We start from the raw sequence: 16126 nt of genomic DNA, 5'->3' as shown, positions 1-16126 counted from the left end.
GCACCTATTTCAGGACAGCCCTGTGCTCTGAAGGTCTGCTTCCTGTGTACAACAACTGGCAGGCTATGCATCTATTCCAGGACAGTCCTGTGCTCTGAGGGTCTTCTTCCTTTGTACAACAACTGGCAGGCTATGCATCTATTCCAAGACATCCCTGTGCTCTGAGGGTCTGCTTCCTGTGTACTACAACTGGCAGGCTATGCACCTATTGCAGGACAGGCCTGTGCTCCGAGGGTCTGCTTCCTGTGTACAACAACTGGCAGGCTATGCACCTATTCCAGGACAATCCCTGTGCTCTGAGCGTCCGCTTCCTGTGTACAACAACTGGCAGGCTATGCACCTATTCGAGGACAGTCCTGTGCTCTTAGGGCCTGCTTCCTGTATACTACAACAGGCATGCTATGTACTTATTGCAGGGTAGCCATGTGCTCCGAGGGTCTGCTTCCTGTGTACAACAACTGGCAGGCTATGCACCTATTCCAGGATAGTCCTGTGCTCCTAGGGTCTGCTTCCTGTGTACAGCAACTGTCAGGCTATCCACCTCTTCCAGGACAACCCTGTGCTCTGAGGGTCTGTTTCCTGTGTACAAGAGCAGGCAGGTTATGCACTTATTCCAGGACAGCCCTGTGCTCTGAAGGTCTGCTTCCTGTGTACAGCAACTGGCAGGCTATGCACCTATTCCAGGACAGTCCTCTGCTCCGAGGGTACAACAACTGGCAGGCTATGCACCTATTCCAGGACAGCCCTGTTCTCCCAGGGTCCACTTCCTGTGTACAACATCTCGCAGGCTATGCACCTATTCCAAGACAGCTCTGTGCCCTGGGGGGTCTTCTTCCTTTGTACAACTGGCAGGCTATGCACCTATTCCAAGACAGTCCTGTGCTCCGAGGGTCTGCTTCCTGTGTACAACTGGCCGGCTATGCACCTATTCCAGGACAGCTCTGTGCTCCAAGGGTCCGCTTCCTGTGTACAACAACTGGGAGGCTATGCACCTATTCCAGGATAGCCGTGTGCTCTTAGGGCCTGCTTCCTGTATACTACAACAGGTAGGCTATGCACCTATTCCAGGACAGCCTTCTGCTCTGAGGGTCTGCTTCCTGTGTACAACAACGGGCAGGCTATGCACCTATTCCAGGACAGTCCTGTGTACTTAGGGTCCGCTTCCTGTTTACAACAACTGGCAGGCTATGCACCTATGCCAGGACAGCCCTGTTTTCCAAGGGTCTGCATCCTGTGTACAAAAACTGCCAGGCCGTGCACCGACTTCCAGATAGTCCTGTGCTCCGAGGATCTGCTTCCTGTGTACAACAACTGGCAGGCTATGTACCTATTCCAGGACATCCCTGTGCTCTGAGGGTCTGCAGGCAGGCTATGCACCTATTCCAGGACAGCCCTGTGCTCTGAGGGTCTGCTTCCTGTGTACAACAACTGACAGTCTATGCACCTATTCCAGGACAGCCCTGTGCCCTTAGGGTCTGCTTCCTGTGTACAACAAATGGCAGGCTATGCACCCATTCCAGGACAGCTCTGTGATCTTAGGGCCTTCTTCCTGTCTACAACAACAGGCAGGCTACGCACCTATTCCAGGACAGCCCTGTGCTCTGAGGGTCTTTTTCCTTTGTACAACAACTGGCAGGCTATGCACCTATTCCAAGACAGCCCTGTGCTCCGAGGGTCTGCTTCCTGTGTACAACAACCGGCAGGCTATGCACCTATTCCAGGATAGTCCTGTGCTCTGCGGGTCTGCTTCCTGTGTACAACAACAGGCAGGCTATCAACCTATTCCAGAACAGCCCTTTGGTCCGAGGGTCTGCTTCCTATGTACAACAACTGGCAGGCTATGCACCTATTCCAAGACAGTCCTGTGCTCCGAGGGTCTGCTTCCTGTGTACAACTGGCTGGCTATGCACCTATTCCAGGACAGCTCTGTGCTCCAAGGGTCCGCTTCCTGTGTACAACAACTGGGAGGCTATGCACCTATTCCAGGATAGCCGTGTGCTCTTAGGGTCTGCTTCCTGTATACTACAACAGGCAGGCTATGCACCTATTCCAGGACAGCCTTCTCCTCTGAGGGTCTGCTTCCTGTGTACAAAAACGGGCAGGCTATGCACCTATTCCAGGACAGTCCTGTGTACTTAGGGTCCGCTTCCTGTTTACAACAACTGGCAGGCTATGCACCTATGCCAGGACAGCCCTGTTTTCCGAGGGTCTGCATCCTGTGTACAACAACTGCCAGGCCGTGCACCTACTTCCGGATAGTCCTGTGCTCCGAGGGTCTGCTTCCTGTGTACAAAAACTGGCAGGCTATGCACCTATTCCGGGACAGTCCTCTGCTCCGAGGGTCTGCTTCCTGTGTACAACAACTGGCAGGCTATGTACCTATTCCAGGACATCCCTGTGCTCTGAGGGTCTGCAGGCAGGCTATGCACCTATTCCAGGACAGCCCTGTGCTCTGAGGGTCTGCTTCCTGTGTACAAAAACTGGCAGTCTATGCACCTATTCCAGGACAGCCCTGTGCCCTTAGGGTCTGCTTCCTGTGTACAACAAATGGCAGGCTATGCACCCATTCCAGGACAGCTCTGTGCTCTTAGGTTCTTCTTCCTGTCTACAACAACAGGCAGGCTACGCACCTATTCCAGGACAGCCCTGTGCTCTGAGGGTATTCTTCCTTTGTACAACAACCGGCAGGCTATGCACCTATTCCAGGATAGTCCTGTGCTCTGCGGGTCTGCTTCCTGTGTACAACAACAGGCAGGCTATCAACCTATTCCAGAACAGCCCTTTGGTCTGAGGGTCTGCTTCCTTTGTACAACAACCGGCAGGCTATGCACCTATTCCAGGAAAGCCCTGTGTTTTGAGGGTCAATTTACTGTGTACAACAACAGGCAGGTTTTGCACCTATTCCAGGAAAGCCCTGTGCTTTGAGGGTCATCTTATTGTGTACAACAACAGGCAGGTTATGCACCTATTCCAGGACAGCCCTGTGCTCTGAGGGTCCACTTCCTGTGTACAAGAACTGGCAGGCTATGTACCTATTCTAGGACAGTCCTGTGCTCCGAGGGTCTGCTTCCTGTGTACAAAAACTGGCAGGCTATGCACCTATTCCGGGACAGTCCTCTGCTCCGAGGGTCTGCTTCCTGTGTACAACAACTGGCAGGCTATGTACCTATTCCAGGACATCCCTGTGCTCTGAGGGTCAGCAGGCAGGCTATGCACCTATTCCAGGACAGCCCTGTGCTCTGAAGGTCTGCTTCCTGTGTACAACAAATGGCAGGCTATGCACCCATTCCAGGAGAGCTCTGTGCTCTTAGGGCCTTCTTCCTGTCTACAACAACAGGCAGGCTGCGCACCTATTCCAGGACAGCCCTGTGCTCTGAGGGTCTTCTTCGTTTGTACAACAACTGGCAGGCTATGCACCTATTCCAAGACAGCCCTGTGCTCGAGGGTCTGCTTCCTGTGTACAACAACCGGCAGGCTATGCACCTATTCCAGGATAGTCCTGTGCTCTGCGGGTCTGCTTCCTGTGTACAACAACAGGCAGGCTATCAACCTATTCCAGAACAGCCCTTTGGTCCGAGGGTCTGCTTCCTTTGTACAACAACCGGCAGGCTATGCACCTATTCCAGGAAAGCCCTGTGCTTTGAGGGTCAACCTACTGTGTACAACAACAGGCAGGTTTTGCACCTATTCCAGGAAAGCCCTGTGCTTTGAGGGTCATCTTACTGTGTACAACAACAGGCAGGTTATGCACCTATTCCAGGACAGCCCTGTGCTCTGAGGGTCCACTTCCTGTGTACAAGAACTGGCAGCCTATGTACCTATTCTAGGACAGCCCTGTGCTCCGAGGGTCTGCTTCCTGTGTGCAACAACAGGCAGGCTATGCACCTATTCCAGGCTAGTCCTGTGCTCTTAGGGCCTGCTTCCTGTGTATAACAACTAGCAGGCTCTGCACCTATTTTAGGACAGTCCTGTGCTCCGAGGGTCTGCTTCCTGTGTGCAACAACAGGCAGGCTATGCACCTCTTCTAGGACAGCTCTGTGCGCCGAGGGTCTGCCTCCTGTGTACAACAACAGACAGGCTTTGCATGCACCTATTCCAGGACATGCCTGTGCTCTGAGGGTCTGCTTCCTGTGTACAACAACTGGCAGGCTATGCACCTATTCGAGGACAGCCCTGTGCTCCGAGGGTCTGCTTCCTCTGTACAACAACTGGCAGGCTATTCAATTATTCCAGGACAACCCTGTGCTCTAAGGGTCTGCTTCCTGTGTACAACAACAGGCAGGCTATGCACCTATTTCAGGACAGCCCTGTGTTCTGAAGGCCGCTTCCTGTTTACAACAACTGGCAGGTTATGCACCTATTCCAGGACAGTCCTATGCTCCAAGGGTACAACAACTGGCAGGCTATGCACCTATTCCAGGACAGCCCTATGTTTAGAGGGTCCGCTTCCTGTGAACAACATCTGGCAGGCTAGGGATCTATTCCAGGACAGTCCTGTGCTCTGAGGGTCTTCTTCCTTTGTACAGCAACTGGCAGGCTATGCACCTATTCCCGGACAGCCCTGTGCTCCGAGGGTCCGCTTCCTGTGTACAACAACTGGCAGGCTATGCACCTATTCCAGGACAATCCTGTGTTCCGAGCGTCCGTTTCCTGTGTACAACAACTGGCAGGCTATGCACCTATTCCAGGACAGTCCTGTGCTCCGAGGGTCTGCTTCCTGTGTACAACAACTGGCAGGCTATTCACCTATTCCAGGACAACCTTGTGCTCTTAGGGTCTGCTTCCTGTGTACATCAACAGGCAGGCTATGCACCTATTTCAGGACAGCCCTGTGCTCTGAAGGTCTGCTTCCTGTGTACAACAACAGGCAGGCTATGCACCTATTCCAGGACAGCCCTGTGCCCAGAGGGTCCGCTTCCTGTGTTCAACATCTGGCAGAATATGCATCTATTCCAGGACAGTCCTGTGCTCTGAGGGTCTGCAGGCAGGCTATGCACCTATTCCAGGACAGCCCTGTGCTCTGAGGGTCTGCTTCCTGTGTACAACAACTGGCAGTCTATGCACCTATTCCAGGACAGCCCTGTGCCCTTAGGGTCTGCTTCCTGTGTACAACAAATGGCAGGCTATGCACCCATTCCAGGACAGCTCTGTGCTTTTAGGGCCTTCTTCCTGTCTACAAAAACAGGCAGGCTACGCACCTATTCCAGGACAGCCCTGTGCTCTGAGTGTCTTCTTCCTTTGTACAACAACTGGCAGGCTATGCACCTATTCCAAGACAGCCCTGTGCTCAGAGGGTCTGCTTCCTGTGTACAACAACCGGCAGGCTATGCACCTATTCCAGGATAGTCCTGTGCTCTGCGGGTCTGCTTCCTGTGTACAACAACAGGCAGGCTATCAACCTATTCCAGAACAGCCCTTTGGTCCGAGGGTCTGCTTCCTTTGTACAACAACCGGCAGGCTATGCACCTATTCCAGGAAAGCCCTGCGCTTTGAGGGTCAACTTACTGTGTACAACAACAGGCAGGTTTTGCACCTATTCCAGGAAAGCCCTGTGCTTTGAGGGTCATCTTACTGTGTACAACAACAGGCAGGTTATGCACCTATTCCAGGACAGCCCTGTGCTCTGAGGGTCCACTTCCTGTGTACAAGAACTGGCAGGCTATGTACCTATTCTAGGACAGCCCTGTGCTCCGAGGGTCTGCTTCCTGTGTGCAACAACAGGCAGGCTATGCACCTATTCCAGGCTAGTCCTGTGCTCTTAGGGCCTGCTTCCTGTGTATAACAACTAGCAGGCTCTGCACCTATTCTAGGACAGTCCTGTGCTCCGAGGGTCTGCTTCCTGTGTGCAACAACAGGCAGGCTATGCACCTCTTCTAGGACAGCTCTGTGCGCCGAGGGTCTGCCTCCTGTGTACAACAACAGACAGGCTATGCATGCACCTATTCCAGGACATGCCTGTGCTCTGAGGGTCTGCTTCCTGTGTACAACAACTGGCAGGCTATGCACCTATTCGAGGACAGCCCTGTGCTCCGAGGGTCTGCTTCCTCTGTACAACAACTGGCAGGCTATTCAATTATTCCAGGACAACCCTGTGCTCTAAGGGTCTGCTTCCTGTGTACAACAACAGGCAGGCTATGCACCTATTTCAGGACAGCCCTGTACTCTGAAGGTCGCTTCCTGTTTACAACAACTGGCAGGTTATGCACCTATTCCAGGACAGTCCTATGCTCCAAGGGTACAACAACTGGCAGGCTATGCACCTATTCCAGGACAGCCCTATGTTCAGAGGGTCCGCTTCCTGTGTACAACATCTGGCAGGCTAGGGATCTATTCCAGGACAGTCCTGTGCTCTGAGGGTCTTCTTCCTTTGTACAGACACTGGCAGGCTATGCACCTATTCCCAGACAGCCCTGTGCTCCGAGGGTCCGCTTCCTGTGTACAACAACTGGCAGGCTATGCACCTATTCCAGGACAATCCTGTGTTCCGAGCGTCCACTTCCTGTGTACAACAACTGGCAGGCTATGCACCTATTCCAGGACAGTCCTGTGCTCTGAGCGTCCGCTTCCTGTGTACAACAACTGGCAGGTTATGCACCTATTCCAGGACAGCCCTTTGCTCTTAGGGCCTGCTTCCTGTATACTACAAAGGGCAGGCTATGCACCTATTCCCGGATAGTCCTGTGCTCCGAGGGTCTGCTTCCTGTGTACAACAACCGGCAGGCATTGCACCTATTCCAGTATAGTCCTGTGATCTGCGGGTCTGCTTCCTGTGTACAACAACAGGCAGGCTATCAACCTATTCCAGAACAGCCCTGTGGTCCGGGGCCTGCTTCCTGTGTACAACAACTGGCAGGCCATGCACCTATTCCAGGACAGCCCTGTGCTCCGAGGGTATGCTTCCTGTGTACAACAACCGGCAGGCTATGCACCTATTCCATGATAGTCCTGTGCTCCGAGGGTCTGCTTCCTGTGTACAACACCCAGCAGGCTATGTACCTATTCTAGGACAGCCCTGTGCTCTTAGGGCCTGCTTCTTGTGTGCAACAACTGGCAGGCTGTGCACCTATTCTGGGACAGTTTTGCGCTCCGAGGGTCTGCTTCCTGTGTGAAACAACAGGCAGGCTATGCACCTCTCCTAGGACAGCCCTGTGCGCCGAGGGTCTGCTTCCTGTGTACAACAACAGGCAAGCTATGCACCTATTCGAGGTTTGCATCTACTCCAGGATAGTCCTGTGCTCCGAGGGTCTGCTTCCTGTGTACAACAACTGGCAGGCTATTCACCTATTCCAGGACAACCCTGTGCTCTTAGGGTCTGCTTCCTGTGTACATCAACAGGCAGGCTATGCACCTATTTCAGGACAGCTTTGTGCTCTGAAGGTCTGCTTCCTGTGTACAACAACAGGCAGGCTATGCACCTATTCCAGGACAGCCCTGTGCCCAGAGGGTCCGCTTCCTGTGTTCAACATCTGACAGAATATGCATCTATTCCAGGACAGTCCTGTGCTCTGAGGGTCTTCTTCCTTTGTACAACAACTGGCAGGCTATGCACCTATTCCAAGACATCCCTGTGCTCTGAGGGTCTGCTTCCTGTGTACTACAACTGGCGGGCTATGCACCTATTGCAGGACAGCCCTGTGCTCCGAGGGTCTGCTTCCTGTGTACAACAACTGGCACGCTATGCACCTATTCCAGGATAGTCCTGTGCTCCTAGGGTCTGCTTCCTGTGTACAGCAACTGTCAGGCTATCCACCTCTTCCAGGACAACCCTGTGCTCTGAGGGTCTGTTTCCTGTGTACAAGAGCAGGCAGGTTATGCACTTATTCCAGGACAGCCTTGTGCTCCGAGGGTCTGCTTCCTGTGTACAACAACTGGCAGGCTATGCACCTATTCCAGGATAGTCCTGTGCTCCTAGGGTCTGCTTCCTGTGTACAACAACAGGCAGGCTATGCACCTATTCCAGGACAGCCCTGTGCCCAGAGGGTCCGCTTCCTGTGTTCAACATCTGACAGAATATGCATCTATTCCAGGACAGTCCTGTGCTCTGAGGGTCTTCTTCCTTTGTACAACAACTGGCAGGCTATGCACCTATTCCAAGACATCCCTGTGCTCTGAGGGTCTGCTTCCTGTGTACTACAACTGGCGGGCTATGCACCTATTGCAGGACAGCCCTGTGCTCTGAGGGTCTGCTTCCTGTGTACAACAACTGGCACGCTATGCACCTATTCCAGGATAGTCCTGTGCTCCTAGGGTCTGCTTCCTGTGTACAGCAACTGTCAGGCTATCCACCTCTTCCAGGACAACCCTGTGCTCTGAGGGTCTGTTTCCTGTGTACAAGAGCAGGCAGGTTATGCACTTATTCCAGGACAGCCTTGTGCTCCGAGGGTCTGCTTCCTGTGTACAACAACTGGCAGGCTATGCACCTATTCCAGGATAGTCCTGTGCTCCTAGGGTCTGCTTCCTGTGTACAGCAACTGTCAGGCTATCCACCTCTTCCAGGACAACCCTGTGCTCTGAGGGTCTGTCTCCTGTGTACAAGAGCAGGCAGGTTATGCACTTATTCCAGGACAGCCTTGTGCTCTGAAGGTCTGCTTCCTGTGTACAGCAACTGGCAGGCTATGCACGTATTCCAGGACAGTCCTCTGCTCCGAGGGTACAATAACTGGCAGGCTATGCACCTATTCCAGGACAGCCCTGTTCTCCCAGGGTCCACTTCCTGTGTACAACATCTCGCAGGCTATGCACCTATTCCAAGACAGCTCTGTGCCCTGGGGGGTCTTCTTCCTTTGTACAACTGGCAGGCTATGCACCTATTCCAAGACAGTCCTGTGCTCCGAGGGTCTGCTTCCTGTGTACAACTGGCCGGCTATGCACCTATTCCAGGACAGCTCTGTATTCCAAGGGTCCGCTTCCTGTGTACAACAACTGGGAGGTTATAGACCTATTCCAGGATAGCTGTGTGCTCTTAGGGCCTGCTTCCTGTATACTACAACAGGTAGGCTATGCACCTATTCCAGGACAGTCTTCTGCTCTGAGGGTCTGCTTCCTGTGTACAACAACGGGCAGGCTATGCACCTATTTCTGGACAGTCCTGTGTACTTAGGGTCCGCTTCCTGTTTACAACAACTGGCAGGCTATGCACCTATGCCAGGACAGCCCTGTTTTCCGAGGGTCTGCATCCTGTGTACAACAACTGCCAGGCCGTGCACCGACTTCCGGATAGTCCTGTTCTCCGAGGGTCTGCTTGCTGTGTACAAAAACTGGCAGGCTATGCACCTATTCCGGGACAGTCCTCTGCTCCGAGGGTCTGCTTCCTGTGTACAACAACTGGCAGGCTATGTACCTATTCCAGGACATCCCTGTGCTCTGAGGGTCTGCAGGCAGGCTATGCTCCTATTCCAGGACAGCCCTGTGCTCTGAGGGTCTGCTTCCTGTGTACAACAACTGACAGTCTATGCACCTATTCCAGGACAGCCCTGTGCCCTTAGGGTCTGCTTCCTGTGTACAACAAATGGCAGGCTATGCACCCATTCCAGGACAGCTCTGTGATCTTAGGGCCTTCTTCCTGTCTACAACAACAGGCAGGCTACGCACCTATTCCAGGACAGCCCTGTGCTCTGAGGGTCTTCTTCCTTTGTACAACAACTGGCAGGCTATGCACCTATTCCAAGACAGCCCTGTGCTCCGAGGGTCTGCTTCCTGTGTACAACAACCGGCAGGCTATGCACCTATTCCAGGATGGTCCTGTGCTCTGCGGGTCTGCTTCCTGTGTACAACAACAGGCAGGCTATCAACCTATTCCAGAACAGCCCTTTGGTCCGAGGGTCTGCTTCCTTTGTACAACAACTGGCAGGCTATGCACCTATTCCAAGACAGCCCTGTGCTCCGAGGGTCTGCTTCCTGTGTACAACAACCGGCAGGCTATGCACCTATTCCAGGATAGTCCTGTGCTCTGCGGGTCTGCTTCCTGTGTACAACAACAGGCAGGCTATCAACCTATTCCTTTGGTCCGAGGGTCTTCTTCCTTTGTACAACAACCGGCAGGCTATGCACCTATTCCATGAAAGCCCTGTGCTTTGAGGGTCAACTTACTGTGTACAACAACAGGCAGGTTTTGCACCTATTCCAGGAAAGCCCTGTGCTTTGAGGGTCATCTTACTGTGTACACCAACAGGCAGGTTATGCACCTATTCCAGGACAGCCCTGTGCTCTGAGGGTCTACTTCCTGTTTACAAGACTGGCAGGCTATGTACCTATTCTAGGACAGCCCTGTGCTCCGAGGGTCTGCTTCCTGTGTGCAACAACAGGCAGGCTATGCACCTATTCCAGGCTAGTCCTGTGCTCTTAGGGCCTGCTTCCTGTGTATAACAACTAGCAGGCTCTGCACCTATTCTAGGACAGTCCTGTGCTCCGAGGGTCTGCTTCCTGTGTGCAACAACAGGCAGGCTATGCACCTCTTCTAGGACAGCTCTGTGCGCCGAGGGTCTGCCTCCTGTGTACAACAACAGACAGGCTATGCATGCACCTATTCCAGGACATGCCTGTGCTCTGAGGGTCTGCTTCCTGTGTACAACAACTGGCAGGCTATGCACCTATTCGAGGACAGCCCTGTGCTCCGAGGGTCTGCTTCCTCTGTACAACAACTGGCAGGCTATTCAATTATTCCAGGACAACCCTGTGCTCTAAGGGTCTGCTTCCTGTGTACAACAACAGGCAGGCTATGCACCTATTTCAGGACAGCCCTGTGCTCTGAAGGTCGCTTCCTGTTTACAACAACTGGCAGGTTATGCACCTATTCCAGGACAGTCCTATGCTCCAAGGGTACAACAACTGGCAGGCTATGCACCTATTCCAGGACAGCCCTATGTTCAGAGGGTCCGCTTCCTGTGTACAACATCTGGCAGGCTAGGGATCTATTCCAGGACAGTCCTGTGCTCTGAGGGTCTTCTTCCTTTGTACAGCAACTGGCAGGCTATGCACCTATTCCCAGACAGCCCTGTGCTCCGAGGGTCTGCTTCCTGTGTACAACAACTGGCAGGCTATGCACCTATTCCAGGACAATCCTGTGTTCCGAGCGTCCGCTTCCTGTGTACAACAACTGGTAGGCTATGCACCTATTCCAGGACAGTCCTGTGCTCTGAGCGTCCGCTTCCTGTGTACAACAACTGGCAGGTTATGCACCTATTCCAGGACAGCCCTTTGCTCTAAGGGCCTGCTTCCTGTATACTACAAAGGGCAGGCTATGCACCTATTCCCGGATAGTCCTGTGCTCCGAGGGTCTGCTTCCTGTGTACAACAACCGGCAGGCATTGCACCTCTTCCAGTATAGTCCTGTGATCTGCGGGTCTGCTTCCTGTGTACAACAACAGGCAGACTATCAACCTATTCCAGAACAGCCCTGTGGTCCGGGGTCTGCTTCCTGTGTACAACAACTGGCAGGCCATGCACCTATTCCAGGACAGCCCTGTGCTCCGAGGGTCTGCTTCCTGTGTACAACAACCGGCAGGCTATGCACCTATTCCATGATAGTCCTGTGCTCCGAGGGTCTGCTTCCTGTGTACAACAACCAGCAGGCTATGTACCTATTCTAGGACAGCCCTGTGCTCTTAGGGCCTGCTTCTTGTGTGCAACAACTGGCAGGCTGTGCACCTATTCTAGGACAGTCTTGCGCTCCGAGGGTCTGCTTCCTGTGTGAAACAACAGGCAGGCTATGCACCTCTCCTAGGACAGCCCTGTGCGCCGAGGGTCTGCTTCCCGTGTACAACAACAGGCAAGCTATGCACCTATTCGAGGTTTGCATCTACTCCAGGATAGTCCTGTGCTCCGAGGGTCTGCTTCCTGTGTACAACAACTGGCAGGCTATTCACCTATTCCAGGACAACCCTGTGCTCTTAGGGTCTGCTTCCTGTGTACATCAACAGGCAGGCTATGCACCTATTCCAGGACAGCTTTGTGCTCTGAAGGTCTGCTTCCTGTGTACAACAACAGGCAGGCTATGCACCTATTCCAGGACAGCCCTGTGCCCAGAGGGTCCGCTTCCTGTGTTCAACATCTGACAGAATGTGCATCTATTCCAGGACAGTCCTGTGCTCTGAGGGTCTTCTTCCTTTGTACAACAACTGGCAGGCTATGCACCTATTCCAAGACATCCCTGTGCTCTGAGGGTCTGCTTCCTGTGTACTACAACTGGCGGGCTATGCACCTATTGCAGGACAGCCCTGTGCTCCGAGGGTCTGCTTCCTGTGTACAACAACTGGCATGCTATGCACCTATTCCAGGATAGTCCTGTGCTCCTAGGGGTTGCTTCCTGTGTACAGCAACTGTCAGGCTATCCACCTCTTCCAGGACAACCCTGTGCTCTGAGGGTCTGTTTCCTGTGTACAAGAGCAGGCAGGTTATGCACTTATTCCAGGACAGCCTTGTGCTCCGAGGGTCTGCTTCCTGTGTACAACAACTGGCAGGCTATGCACCTATTCCAGGATAGTCCTGTGCTCCTAGGGTCTGCTTCCTGTGTACAGCAACTGTCAGGCTATCCACCTCTTCCAGGACAACCCTGTGCTCTGAGGGTCTGTCTCCTGTGTACAAGAGCAGGCAGGTTATGCACTTATTCCAGGACAGCCTTGTGCTCTGAAGGTCTGCTTCCTGTGTACAGCAACTGGCAGGCTATGCACCTATTCCAGGACAGTCCTCTGCTCCGAGGGTACAACAACTGGCAGGCTATGCACCTATTCCAGGACAGCCCTGTTCTCCCAGGGTCCACTTCCTGTGTACAACATCTCGCAGGCTATGCACCTATTCCAAGACAGCTCTGTGCCCTGGGGGGTCTTCTTCCTTTGTACAACTGGCAGGCTATGCACCTATTCCAAGACAGTCCTGTGCTCCGAGGGTCTGCTTCCTGTGTACAACTGGCCGGCTATGCACCTATTCCAGGACAGCTCTGTGCTCCAAGGGTCCGCTTCCTGTGTACAACAACTGGGAGGCTATGCACCTATTCCAGGATAGCTGTGTGCTCTTAGGGCCTGCTTCCTGTATACTACAACAGGTAGGCTATGCACCTATTCCAGGACAGCCTTCTGCTCTGAGGGTCTGCTTCCTGTGTACAACAACGGGCAGGCTATGCACCTATTCCAGGACAGTCCTGTGTACTTAGGGTCCGCTTCCTGTTTACAACAACTGGCAGGCTATGCACCTATGCCAGGACAGCCCTGTTTTCCGAGGGTCTGCATCCTGTGTACAACAACTGCCAGGCCGTGCACCGACTTCCGGATAGTCCTGTGCTCCGAGGGTCTGCTTGCTGTGTACAAAAACTGGCAGGCTATGCACCTATTCCGGGACAGTCCTCTGCTCCGAGGGTCTGCTTCCTGTGTACAACAACTGGCAGGCTATGTACCTATTCCAGGACATCCCTGTGCTCTGAGGGTCTGCTTCCTGTGTACAACAACTGACAGTCTATGCACCTATTCCAGGACAGCCCTGTGCCCTTAGGGTCTGCTTCCTGTGTACAACAAATGGCAGGCTATGCACCCATTCCAGGACAGCTCTGTGATCTTAGGGCCTTCTTCCTGTCTACAACAACAGGCAGGCTACGCACCTATTCCAGGACAGCCCTGTGCTCCGAGGGTCTGCTTCTTGTGTACAACAACCGGCAGGCTATGCACCTATTCCAGGATAGTCCTGTGCTCTGCGGGTCTGCTTCCTGTGTACAACAACAGGCAGGCTATCAACCTATTCCAGAACAGCCCTTTGGTCCGAGGGTCTGCTTCCTTTGTACAACAACTGGCAGGCTATGCACCTATTCCAAGACAGTCCTGTGCTCCGAGGGTCTGCTTCCTGTGTACAACTGGCCGGCTATGCACCTATTCCAGGACAGCTCTGTGCTCCAAGGGTCCGCTTCCTGTGTACAACAACTGGGAGGCTATGCACCTATTCCAGGATAGCCGTGTGCTCTTAGGGCCTGCTTCCTGTATACTACAACAGGCAGGCTATGCACCTATTCCAGGACAGCCTTCTGCTCTGAGGGTCTGCTTCCTGTGTACAAAAACGGGCAGGCTATGCACCTATTCCAGGACAGTCCTGTGTACTTAGGGTCCGCTTCCTGTTTACAACAACTGGCAGGCTATGGCCCTATGCCAGGACAGCCCTGTTTTCCGAGGGTCTGCTTCCTGTGTACAACAACCAGCAGGCTATGTACCTATTCTAGGACAGCCCTGTGCTCTTAGGGCCTGCTTCTTGTGTGCAACAACTGGCAGGCTGTGCACCTATTCTAGGACAGTCTTGCGCTCCAAGGGTCTGCTTTCTGTGTGCAACAACAGGCAGGCTATGCACCTCTCCTAGGACAGCCCTGTGCGCCGAGGGTCTGCTTCCTGTGTACACCAACAGGCAAGCTATGCACCTATTCGAGGTTTGCATCTACTCCAGGATAGTCCTGTGCTCCGAGGGTCTGCTTCCTGTGTACAACAACTGGCAGCCTATTCACCTATTCCAGGACAACCCTGTGCTCTTAGGGTCTGCTTCCTGTGTACATCAACAGGCAGGCTATGCACCTATTTCAGGACAGCCCTGTGCTCTGAAGGTCTGCTTCCTGTGTACAACAACTGGCAGGCTACGCATCTATTCCAGGACAGTCCTGTGCTCTGAGGGTCTTCTTCCTTTGTACAACAACTGGCAGGCTATGCATCTATTCCAAGACATCCCTGTGCTCTGAGGGTCTGCTTCCTGTGTACTACAACTGGCAGGCTATGCACCTATTGCAGGACAGGCCTGTGCTCCGAGGGTCTGCTTCCTGTGTACAACAACTGGCAGGCTATGCACCTATTCCAGGACAATCCCTGTGCTCTGAGCGTCCGCTTCCTGTGTACAACAACTGGCAGGCTATGCACCTATTCGAGGACAGTCCTGTGCTTTTAGGGCCTGCTTCCTGTATACTACAACAGGCATGCTATGTACTTATTGCAGGGTAGCCATGTGCTCCGAGGGTCTGCTTCCTGTGTACAACAACTGGCAGGCTATGCACCTATTCCAGGATAGTCCTGTGCTCCTAGGGTCTGCTTCCTGTGTACAGCAACTGTCAGGCTATCCACCTCTTCCAGGACAACCCTGTGCTCTGAGGGTCTGTTTCCTGTGTACAAGAGCAGGCAGGTTATGCACTTATTCCAGGACAGCCCTGTGCTCTGAAGGTCTGCTTCCTGTGTACAGCAACTGGCAGGCTATGCACCTATTCCAGGACAGTCCTCTGCTCCGAGGGTACAACAACTGGCAGGCTATGCACCTATTCCAGGACAGCCCTGTTCTCCCAGGGTCCACTTCCTGTGTACAACATCTCGCAGGCTATGCACCTATTCCAAGACAGCTCTGTGCCCTGGGGGGTCTTCTTCCTTTGTACAACTGGCAGGCTATGCACCTATTCCAAGACAGTCCTGTGCTCCGAGGGTCTGCTTCCTGTGTACAACTGGCCGGCTATGCACCTATTCCAGGACAGCTCTGTGCTCCAAGGGTCCGCTTCCTGTGTACAACAACTGGGAGGCTATGCACCTATTCCAGGATAGCCGTGTGCTCTTAGGGCCTGCTTCCTGTATACTACAACAGGTAGGCTATGCACCTATTCCAGGACAGCCTTCTGCTCTGAGGGTCTGCTTCCTGTGTACAACAACGGGCAGGCTATGCACCTATTCCAGGACAGTCCTGTGTACTTAGGGTCCGCTTCCTGTTTACAACAACTGGCAGGCTATGCACCTATGCCAGGACAGCCCTGTTTTCCGAGGGTCTGCATCCTGTGTACAAAAACTGCCAGGCCGTGCACCGACTTCCAGATAGTCCTGTGCTCCGAGGATCTGCTTCCTGTGTACAACACCTGGCAGGCTATGTACCTATTCCAGGACATACCTGTGCTCTGAGGGTCTGCAGGCAGGCTATGCACCTATTCCAGGACAGCCCTGTGCTCTGAGGGTCTGCTTCCTGTGTACAACAACTGACAGTCTATGCACCTATTCCAGGACAGCCCTGTGCCCTTAGGGTCTGCTTCCTGTGTACAACAAATGGCAGGCTATGCACCCATTCCAGGACAGCTCTGTGATCTTAGGGCCTTCTTCCTGTCTACAACAACAGGCAGGCTACGCACCTATTCCAGGAC

The sequence above is a fragment of the Ambystoma mexicanum genome, chromosome 7p (genome assembly GCF_040938575.1).
Source record: "Ambystoma mexicanum isolate Mex_15411 chromosome 7p, UKY_AmexF1_1, whole genome shotgun sequence".
Classification (NCBI taxonomy): domain Eukaryota; kingdom Metazoa; phylum Chordata; class Amphibia; order Caudata; family Ambystomatidae; genus Ambystoma; species Ambystoma mexicanum.
The sequence above is the reverse complement of the archived record's forward strand: the minus strand, read 5'-3'. Positions refer to the sequence as shown.